Source organism: Uranotaenia lowii, chromosome 3, assembly GCF_029784155.1.
Source record: "Uranotaenia lowii strain MFRU-FL chromosome 3, ASM2978415v1, whole genome shotgun sequence".
NCBI classification, from domain to species: domain Eukaryota; kingdom Metazoa; phylum Arthropoda; class Insecta; order Diptera; family Culicidae; genus Uranotaenia; species Uranotaenia lowii.
In genome coordinates, this window is record NC_073693.1 from 135,546,741 (window position 1) to 135,557,819 (window position 11,079).

The window sequence follows — 11,079 nt, forward strand, 5'->3', positions numbered from 1 at the left end:
TTCAAATTTACTCATGTAAACGTTACTTAAAAGCTCTGCAAAAATCATGGATGAGTTTTGAACCAAATCGAAGCTGTTAAAACCCCAGAAATTGAGAAATTCAAAATTGACCCCAAATCGACTCAGTCTAATATCCCATATCCTATCACAAGACAAAAGCAGGATGGAAAAAATCGCCAGCAAGGATATTGTTTAAATACCAAAAATGATGCTGTTTCTGAAGCCAAAAATCTTTATAGAAAAAACGAAAATAATAGAGGGATAGTTACTCTTTCTTCCAAATAAAGTTTAAAGCAGGCATTCCAAAGTGGCTCTTCTCGGGCACACACAGTTTTTAGAAGTCTTTTCGTGCATTTATCTCGGCATAGCAAAAATTGGAGGTTTTCCAGTATTTGAGCATCATTTTCCGATTTATGACTGATTTTAAGATTGAGTGTGTCTCATCAAAACACTACATGCGATCAAGTCGAAACTCGACAATCTATGTAATTTTTGAAGGTCGCCATGGAAAGATGAAAGCAACTGTACACATGATTAAACACGGTGTCTCCGTTTTATGGAACCATTTTATTTATCGAAAATCGCTAATCGCTAATCGCTATCGCTAATTTTTGCACCCCTGGAAATTTTTAAATACAAAGTTGATGTTAAGATTTTTTAATCTTCATTTCCATTTTTATCGAAAAAACAATGAAAGATATCTAAACCTTCGTGTACTTCTGACAAAAATGAACAAGTTTGAAATTTCACTAGAAAACTCATATTCGACCACACTTTTACATACACGAATGCCTTCAAAAACGCTAACTATTAAAATGAAACATGAACAAAGGATGATTTTTTTTGGTTTTATATAGGGGAAAGTCGGGTAAGACGGATACCCTGAGGTAGAATCGCAATAGAGAATCAGATATTGCTATTTTCATCGCAGTTTTCGTTCAGATTGGCAGTTTAGGTTGTTTGCTATCGCATTAACCATTGGAATTAGTAAATTTACTTCATCGAGACTGTTTGTATAGCTATCTAAAACATACTTGAAAATTGCACTTGGACGGGTAAAACGGACACTGCTCAGAAAAGTTACATTTTGCTACAAAAAATTGCTGTAAAAGTAGATATTTTTGTGAGTTAAGTATTTGAAAAGGTTTTTTTCAACCAAAATGAAACCAACTTGTCCAGGTCCAGAAGCGAAACAGTGTGGTTTCGGAAGTCCGTATTTTATAGGCGCTTTTTTCACCGGAGATTCTGTTTTTACAGGTTTTGTGGCCTGTTTGAGATGTTGAATGCTTTTCGACCGACAGTTGCTCTTGCCAAGGTCTTCTGAAGGCATATGGAGGATCAAACCGATGATAAATTTAAAATACCTGGAGAAACTTATGTGTCCGTTTTAACTCAAGCTTGAAGTGTCTGTCTTACTCGCCTTAGTCACTTTTTTTCAAAACGTTTGTTGTTTAAGCCCTTTGACCGAAATTCACTGAATTGTTGAAAGAGTCCGTTTTACCCGCTTTGTCCGTCTTACCCGACTTTCCCCTATGACATTTTACCAACCTTGTGGTAACTTAGTAGGATTTTTTACGTTCCCGGGATCGAGAAATCCGATGACCTATTTCCTGGGAGTTACCGCATTCCCGGGAAAAAGGAGAATTCCCCCTCTGCTGCATACGAAAACATAGAGATATTTGACCCATTCCAAGCGCCCCTCAACCGGAGAACCGATTTTTATTTTTCGTTGTTAAAAAATAATTTTTTTCAGCATTAGAAAAGTTATTTCTTGAGCTGCATTTTCCATCAAAAGATATTTAGTTACCTGTTTTTAGAATTGAGTATGTTGTTGTTGAAATTTAACAACTTTATTATGGAATAAACTGATTTTAACAGTGATTCTTTATTTGAAACATAACTTTGTCAAAAAACTAGCTTTAAAAAAATTATTGCATAATGATTGCAAAAGGCCATTTTTATAGCATGATGTTAAATTAAGAATAATCACAGCAACTTCGCACTCTAGAATCGGTGATAAAGGTATCTATTTTTAAGCGTTGTGACGTCACGAAAATGCTACTGTTTTTTAGTTCATGCTTCCTTTAATCGTTTGAGTTTGGGGAACAATTGATTTGAGAATAAACAAACAATCAGAAACATGAAATCATCATCGATTTTTTAAAAGAATATCTGTAAATCATACTATTGATAGTCATCTCTGATTTGAATAAAAATCTTGCAAGGAGCTATCTGCAAGATTTTTTTTTCCAAAAAATTTATAATACCTTAATGGAAAATTAAATTTTTCATAACATTATTTAAAAAATCTGTCCTTTATTGAAACTTCCACCTCAAAGAAAGTTACTAGAAAATCCAAATCAAACCCCGTATTCACGTTCAATCTCACGAAGAGACTTTTAACTGAATTACAAATTTGTCATAACGGAAGTTTTGTGAATAACTATAATTAAAAAAAAATAGCCGATAGGAATTTCAGGAATTTGTGCAAAACTGGGTTTTCATGTTCCATCTAAACAAAATTTCTCATAATTCCATACAAATTTTAGGCTCATTGCGCAATCTATTTCCGTGGTCCGATCCCCCAAATTTAGCATTGAATTTTGTGCTAGGCCTAGGATCTATTGTAGTTTGCAAATTATGAGATTTTCATAAGTCGGCTGAATTAGGCACTCTAGTGTCCGTTAACTAACTTTTAATAGATCGAAGGCTTTTGAAATTATCATTAATTTTTCTTTTCCTTTACAATGAAATATTGAAGAAAAAAAAAAGATTCAAAAACATATTTAAACGCTTTTATAAATCTCTCCTAGTATTGGTTTTTTTCTCTAAATAATATTTACATGATCGCACAAATAAATTTCGAATGAAATTTATGTACGCAGTGTTGCAAACCTTATCTGCTTATATGGGCCTTTTAGATTAAATGCCCTTAATTTTTTGGGAATAAATGGATCGATTTCATCACCAAATCACTTTACTTGTTAAGTTTTTTTTAACATTTTTAGTAAGTTAGGCATTAATTTTAAGATTATACTTTGATTTATTTCATGTTGTTGACTATAAAATGTTGTGACATCACAACACTTTGCCAAACCATGCTTAAAAAAATGGAAGAGCGAAAAAACGCAGTTTTGTTAAAAAAACTGAAAAGTGGAAAAAGTGGCGCGTTTTTTTTTGTTAAATCTCATTTATTTGAAACGGCTCGTATTTATCGCTCGATTTTAAGGGACCAAAATCACTGTATGCTTTTAATTTATAATTCATGGCTTCTAGTTCTAGTGCATTTGGAAAATTTAGGGTAGAAATAGATTTGAATAGAAAGAGTAAAGATTCAGACATTTAAATCAATAAAAATCAATAGTTTTGAGAAAAAGATAAATTTTAAACATATAGCCTAAGCCCATTACAGCCAACACATCTCTTACTGGAGTGTAAGGTTGTTTTCCTCGGGCCCTTAGGGAGTCCTTTAACTTAGATCTGGCGATAAAATGGATTTCACTCGACAAAATAATATGCTCGATGTCATGATAACCAAGGGCGCAAGAACACAAATTGCTGTCAGCCAGATTAACGCGGAAGGGTGAAGCTTCTGAAGAGTAGTGGTTGGACATGTGTCGGGAATATAGTTTAATAAAATCTCGACTGAAGTTCAAACCTTTGAACCATGGCTTAATACTTACTTTGGGAAATCAAAAAGTGGCACGTTGTGACGGCACGATTTGTTTTGCTTATATTTTGATAACTATTTGTTTAATAAAAATACGTTTGGTTCCAAATTGAAGCTAATTAAATTTTGACCCAAGAAGGTATATTTTTTTTCAATGTGCGATTTGAACTGAAAAATCTACAAACAAAATACCAAAAAATTGTTTTGCAACTAGGATTGTTTGAAATCCTGGAAAAGATCGATTCCCAAGATGGATTCAGCTGAATAATTCCAAGATCGATCCACCTAAAAAATCGAAGCAAAATAATCGATTTCTCCAAGATCGATCTTTTATTTTTTTTGGTAAAGAGGGTTGTTGTCTGAGGGCTTCCTAATGCTACATTTAAAAGTGAAAAACAACAGGAAAGTTTGAAATTGAAAAATTTATGTTTTCAAATTCAACATCAGAATATTTATAATAATTTTCAAGCGATTTTCATAGAATTAAGAACATAAACCTATCTTGACATGATGGAATTCTAAAAGAAAAGACACCCCTTCTACCTTAGGAAATGGGGGGTTCCAATAAAAATAATTGTGAAAATATTTTTGAATCGATCATTTTTAAGTCCTATCTAATTTGATACCTACGTATATTTATACAAATTTATATATTTTCGGAAAACATGTTTTTACATTTTCCAGCAAGCCAATTTAACGCAGAAGTACTTTGAGTGTGCAGTTGTTTGATGGTGGAATAAAAGAAACAAATTTGCAAAAATCTATACTTTTTTTCAAGTATCGATTTCTTAATGTGTTTTTTTTATGGAAAATTTAAAATATCTTGAAAGGAAGGGTTAAAATTATTCGTTAGTGCGTAATGATCTCATGCAGAAATCATTGTCAGTTTTAAATTAAAATAAAATGTGCATTAATTATGATAAATTTTTTTACTGAATAAAAGCACAATTTTAATTAGTTTAAATTTATCAAAATACATTCTTTCGTCGAGCATCTCCCAAAAATCTTTATTGTTAAGTGCATGACTAATCGCCTTGGTATATTTTGTTCGCGCGTTTGCAGCCTATTTTCTTCTGTATGTTTAGGTACGTTTGTAGCTGGTGAAAATTCAAACAAATTTTAAGTAGATATAGTTATTTTGTAGTAATCGATGAAATATTTCCTTTCTCATTTATTGTTCCCAACGTCTCTTTAAACTCTCCGGTATCTTCAAAATACCTATCTCCTCGCTCGAATATGCTTGAATAAGTTCCAACGCACTGGCCATTTTAATGAAATAGTAAAAAATTGTTTAATTTCTTTGATTCGGAAGCTTGCACAAGCCTACTAACTACCGTAGTTAGTAGGACATTAGACTCTTCGGCGTATAATCGTTAATACTAAACTTTCGTTTTTACGCCGAAGTGACTAATGTGTACCGTAAAACGAGGTAACTTTGATCACCGGGGTAAATTTGACCAACAATAAACTTTTCCACGTTATCATCAATAACTCAGTCTATAGTATGAATTTTTGAAAACTGTTTTATACGTTTGAAATCCATTAATTGAGTAACAATTAGGCAAAATTTGGTTTGTGTTTGAAATTTTTCTCTGTTAGTAAAAATCTAATTTCAGAATCCTGGAAAATCTATGTTTTCTAAGGCTCACGAACAAACAGCTCTCCTGATGATACCAAAAAGCATTTAGAAGCAAGCGGATCGTTTAATGTGAAAGAACAACTTATAGTGCAATTTTTATAGTCATTTAATGATAAATTTTTGATATATAAAAAATAAAGACATTTTCGAAGAGTAAGCTTGTATTGGATAAATGGATAGAAACCCTATCAAATCGTTAACTTTAAAAAAAAATGAAAATGGAATTAGTGGGAGGGTCTAGGGTAGGGTTACCAGATCCCGCAACACCAAAAAGAGTACATTGAGATCATTTACCAAAAAAGTCAGAAGAGACGACATAACTCCGGTTTTCTTAGCTCCCAGCCATCAGGTTGGTACAAGATTGATTCAATTATCGAGCTTTGTTCCCGAATGGTATGCAAAACTGAAGGAAAAGGTTGTACATATTTCGTATTATCTGAGGAGGCCACTACTACCTCAAATAAGCGGGGTTCTACTTTAATTGGAAACCAAGATATTTCCATTCAATCAAATTCTGTCAATTTGTTGGAGTTACGCAAAAGTTGGATTATTCGAAGAGATAGCAGTATTTATATGTTATGCTGAAAAACCACAAAAAAAAAAACAGTATAAAATAATCAATTTTAAAAAGAGCTTTCTCAAAATCCCATAAAAACTTTAGGCTCGTTTAGCGACTATTTCTCGTGATCCGATCTGGCCCAAATTTGGCATGAAACCTTGTACTAGGCCTAGGATCAATTTAAGCCTGCAGCGCATAACATATCACAAGCTTGAAATTTCTCATACAAATGTGGGGCGGTCTACTATAGATGCATGTTAATGAAAACAATATGTTGAATAGTTCCTTTCGTAGTGTTAGCATAATATGTGAAACAATCTCATAAAATGGAAGAAGTACGTCTTTCAAAAAAGAGTACATTTATTAAAATTCCACCAAAAGAAGATAACGCCCATTTCTCGACCGAAAAAGAGTACATGTACTCTTAAAAGAGTACGTATGGTAACCCTAGTCTAGGGGAATGTGTGAAGGTAACGTTTAATTTGTATTTTGAAGCTCAAACTATTTAGCAAATAATATAATTTTTGCCCCTAAATGTAGGCAGTATCATAGTTCTTTTTTCAATCATAAATATTTTTTAAATAATACGTAAAAATTCAAGCTATAATTGATAAACTAGCATATGTAAATATTATGAAGGTGTTTTGTATCCTTTATGATCCAAAAATCTCGTTGAAAACCGTCAGAATAGAGACTGATCAATGTAACCCCAAAGCATAAAATTCTGAACAGAGACGAAAACGATTTTTAAATCAAATTAAAAGAAGTCTAATAATTTTCTGCATCCATATTTTACGTTCAAAGGAGTCCAGTACTGGTTTTAAAAATATAGAACATGCCACATTCGCCTGAAAAGAAAAAAAATATTCGAAAAATATTTAAAAAAGTGATCAATCTTACCCCGGCTTACGGTATTTAAAACTTATGTAGGCAAAGTAAGGAGTTGTAATCCGATAGACTATATTTTAGATACATTTTAGAACAGATTGTACAGATTATATTTCGTTAAAATTCTTGGAGTAATGAATGTTAAACTTAAAGAGAAAATCGCTTTTATTGGCGAAAACACAAAATGGTTTATACGTCACTTCGTCATAACACGGCAGATTGTTACTTGACTGATTAAAACAATTCCATCATTTTAAGTCAGTTCAATTGGTGGTGAAATGCTTATTTTGAATATTCTACATATTTAGAAAGCTATCTATTAATTCGGGTTAGATTATATTAGTGGCATTTTAGCATAAGATTGCCAGAATTTTTCCCGGACGTATCTGGGTCGGGCAAATCCAATCAATTTTATCTAAAAAACAGCAAAATCCGTCGACGTCAAAATTGTCAACCCAAAATCCACACAAATTTAATCAAAACCTCGGATTTATTCTACAGAAATCAAAAGGAAAATACTTGAAATATTATTTTCCTTAAAATCACAGCAGATGATTTTAAATCGTATTTAGGCCTAAAAAAACCGGCCATGATTATTTTGTTAAAATTTGTTCAAATAACTTCTTTTTGGACCCAAAAACCAAAAAAAAAAAAATAACAATTCAATTTGAGTTTTTTTTAGTAAGATTTTGCCAAAAAAAAATTAATAAATACGAGCTAAATCCGAACTTTTTTTTCAACGAAATCTTTGGTGTTATTTATAAAAACTTTAAAAAAAAAATTATTTGTTGTGGCATCCAGTGATTTAGAATGCAAATTCTCAAAAATTACCTTCATAACAATACATCCATTACTCCTCCACGAAGTTCTTAATATGTTGATAAAAGACAAATTTAAAATTTTAATAGTCATTGGATAACTTCATTAATATTAAATTTGTCAATAAAAATCCTTAATTCAACTGTCTTTATAATTCTTAGTAAACATGTCCACAAGAACATCTCGAGACAGTTACGCCCATGAGCATTCCTTAAAATGTACATTTGTTTGCGGAGGAAGTACCCACCTGATGTTTGAAAGTACGCGAAACAAGTTGACTGACGGCTTCTGGTAAACTTGAAGTGCACCTTCAATTTTTTTCTGCTCTGTTTTCCTGTAGACCAGGTATGCGACTGTGTTGTCAGTTTCAGTCGTGCAGTCGTCGGGTGCGGTTCCTTTTCTTGTGCTCTCTTCGTCGTTGGTGTTAGCTATCGAGTGAAACTATAGTGCGTGGCGATCTAAACGAAATTGAAAAAGAAAATCCGCTAACAATTAGCAGTTTTTGTCTGGAAAATAATTCCCAATATTTAAATGGAACAATTGGCTTAAGAAACCCGTAAAGCCGTTGAGTTCGCGAGTGAAAATATTCCGAAATCGGAAGAAAAGTTTCACGCGTACTGCGGAAAGGAGGCGTCTTTCAATGTGTGCGCGTAAGAAAAATGTCAGGTGTTGGTTGCACGAAAAATTCGTGCAGTTTGTGCATCGATTGGTATTTTCGCGTAGCGTTGGCGTTTATTATGTGCTCGCCTACTTCGATTGCCAGGAACGCGAGCAGCTATGAAATGGTGTTGATTCCAGAATCATATAACATTGCTGTTATTCTGGAACATTGGAAATTGAATAATTGAATAATTTTCAAGCTAAGTATAAGAATCACGATCTTTAAATGATTTTCAATATTTCATTTAATTATATTTCCAAAGTGTTATTTATTCATGAAGATAAATTTAACCTTTTTAGTATGAATTTTACCTGTGCTTTCGTTTGTTTTTTAAAATGCGTGTGTTCGAATTTGTGTTTATTCGTACATAATTGAAAGCGAAAAAAGTTTTACATTCAAACTTAATTCTCAATTCAAACTCAACTAACAGTAAATTTATATTGAACTAATTCTTCTAAATTATTTTGCTTATTTCTTTTAGAAGCTCAATTGAAAATCGTTTCACATGCCAAATCGAGTTTCGAAAACTTAATCTGAATTTATTAAAAAATATTAAAATCTTTATTTGTCATTTTTCTTTCGTAGGATAATTGTTTTCGCCCCAGTTTTGCTTAGGAAGTTCTCGTTCGATAAAATTTTATCCTTCAACCTACTTTTATACGCGGTTATTGCATCTTCAATCGCAAACTTTAAAAATAATTTATAATAAAAAAAAAATTGGAAATTTTTCATTCAACTAATGCAATAGTCACTTCATTGGATAGAATTGTATAGTATAACATTATTTTCTCACAATGGAAGGGTTCCGGTCGTCAATCCAATTGATTAAGTTTTCAAACAAATTCTAAAATAATTTTATTTTCCTTGAATAAAGCAGTTACCTGTTATTATCACTGAAAGGGTAATCAAACTATCATTTTTCGTTTGGGCTAATTGTACCGCTGTTTTCAATACTATTTTTATACTTACATACCATGATTCTACTGATTATTTACAATTATACTGTATTATTATTACTCATATTCATACTTAAATAAATAATATCTACTTTAACATAAACTTTCTTTTCAGATCCGTATCCTTTTATTAAACGAAACTTTTAATCATGTAAAACATTATATTTATTCAATATTTCGAGTAATTTTCCTTACCAGCAGATATTGTAAACAATTTTATATTTTTAGAAGGAATGCATCTGGGGATAACCCGAAGAAATTATTGCAAGCGGCACGGGTAGCCGGCCATTGTAGGTTTCTGAGGGTTGGATGCCTTCCTTCGACGAACCATCGGACCGTGGAAGCCCTAGAAGGAATTCGAAGGCCAAGCCACACAGACATAGGCAGGACCTTGCTACCGATGGGGGAACCATACATACATACATACATACCAGGTATGCGACTGTGTTGTGTAGTCAAAAGTCGTTATCCGTTCCGCTAGCGTGCTGCCCTACGAAAGTCGCAGACGAAAAACGGCGACAAAGACGTCGGATGGTCCTGGTTATTTATGTATGAATATGGGATATCCAGAAGCACCGGGTCTTCCTGAGCAATTATTTGTAATGAACTGATCACTCAATCGGGTTTGAACCGACAAATCGAAGCACAACAAACCCCGAAATAAACACAACACGAAACGACTTCCACGAGCACACACTTTCTTCAATTCTCACCGAATATAATAATATAGATATATCTGAGGGACCGGCAGCAGATCGCAAATTTCTTCATTAAGCCACTCGCTCAACTTCACTCAGCAGCCCCACAACTCCACGGTTATTCTTTTTGAACCTTCGCTTAAACTTCTTGCGTTTCCTTCATCGAAACACAGTTATCCCCGATTCTGTTTTGGCGCGCTCGGGAAAAAAGGCATATAGGTTTTCGCCCGGGGGGTCAATTTCACGTTTTTTTTTTGTTTTGTTGTTTCCGCATACGAAATGGATAACGAACGTAAAAAATGGACCCCGAGAAGCATCAACCACACTTTCCGTATCGGCTTATTTAGCCCCTAGGCCCAACTTTCATCCAAGACCTTCTGACCAACGACGATGCTCTGGCTCTGGCCCCGTGGCAGATTATGATGAAGACGATGATGATGACCGGTGCCCTCTTGGTTCTGTTGGTCATCGGAAAACATCGCGGCGTAGATGCAACAACAGAAGCACCACCAGAAGACGCTAAACACTACGATACAGGCTCCGATCAGTACTAACTTCCGAACGACGTACGCACACATCAAGCTGCACATAGTAACTGACTGACTGGTGCAGCGGGAAAAGCGAAAAACTGCAGCCCAACTCAAAAGTAAAAAACCAAACCCGGCTCTTGTTGGCTCCTTCTATGCTGCTTCCATTCCATTCCGTGCCAATATGCCCATTCCTCGACGCTTAAAACACCAACCAACCACCTCTAAAACACAACCCGTTGAGGAGCAGCACTCATCGTTGTTTTACTTTGCTCCGCTCTTGGTTTGCTTTTGCTCTGGCTCAACTCTACCCGGTTGTGCTCTGGCTTTGGCTCTAACTCTTGGTGGCCGACAACAACAACGTGTCACGCGGTTCTTCCAGTTGTTCCAGTCCAGCTCAACCGAACCGAGAACAGACCGGAGACCAGAACCAGTAACGAGCCAGTCAACCAGCAGCAGCAGCAGTTCTGCAAGCTTCAGGTCCACCATCGTTGGTGGTATGGGACACGGTGGGTTGATTACGCTTTAGTGCTTCAACAAAATATTTGCAACAATTCGAACCTTTGAAAAGTCTTCTAACTAGTTCACATAGAAACTTTTCTTAGAAAATTAAGGAATATAATTTTCACACTTATTGATATTGTTGGCTAAGAAACCCAAGT

General features: G+C 34.2%; 1 protein-coding gene across 3 annotated transcripts in view; it reads right to left on the bottom strand.

Annotated features, from left to right (window-relative positions):
• The window catches only part of LOC129754312 (uncharacterized), a 203,533-nt gene extending 192,824 nt beyond the window's left edge, over positions 1 to 10,709 (bottom strand). For 2 of the 3 annotated variants that reach the window (XM_055750284.1, XM_055750285.1), the window contains exon 1: positions 9,624 to 10,709. The gene's annotated coding sequence lies outside the window, so the exon portion shown is untranslated. Of the gene's footprint in view, positions 1 to 7,822; positions 7,927 to 9,623 lie in introns of those variants that run through there. The other variant, XM_055750283.1, reaches the window with a different exon arrangement.
• Between the last annotated feature and the right edge of the window lie 370 nt (positions 10,710 to 11,079).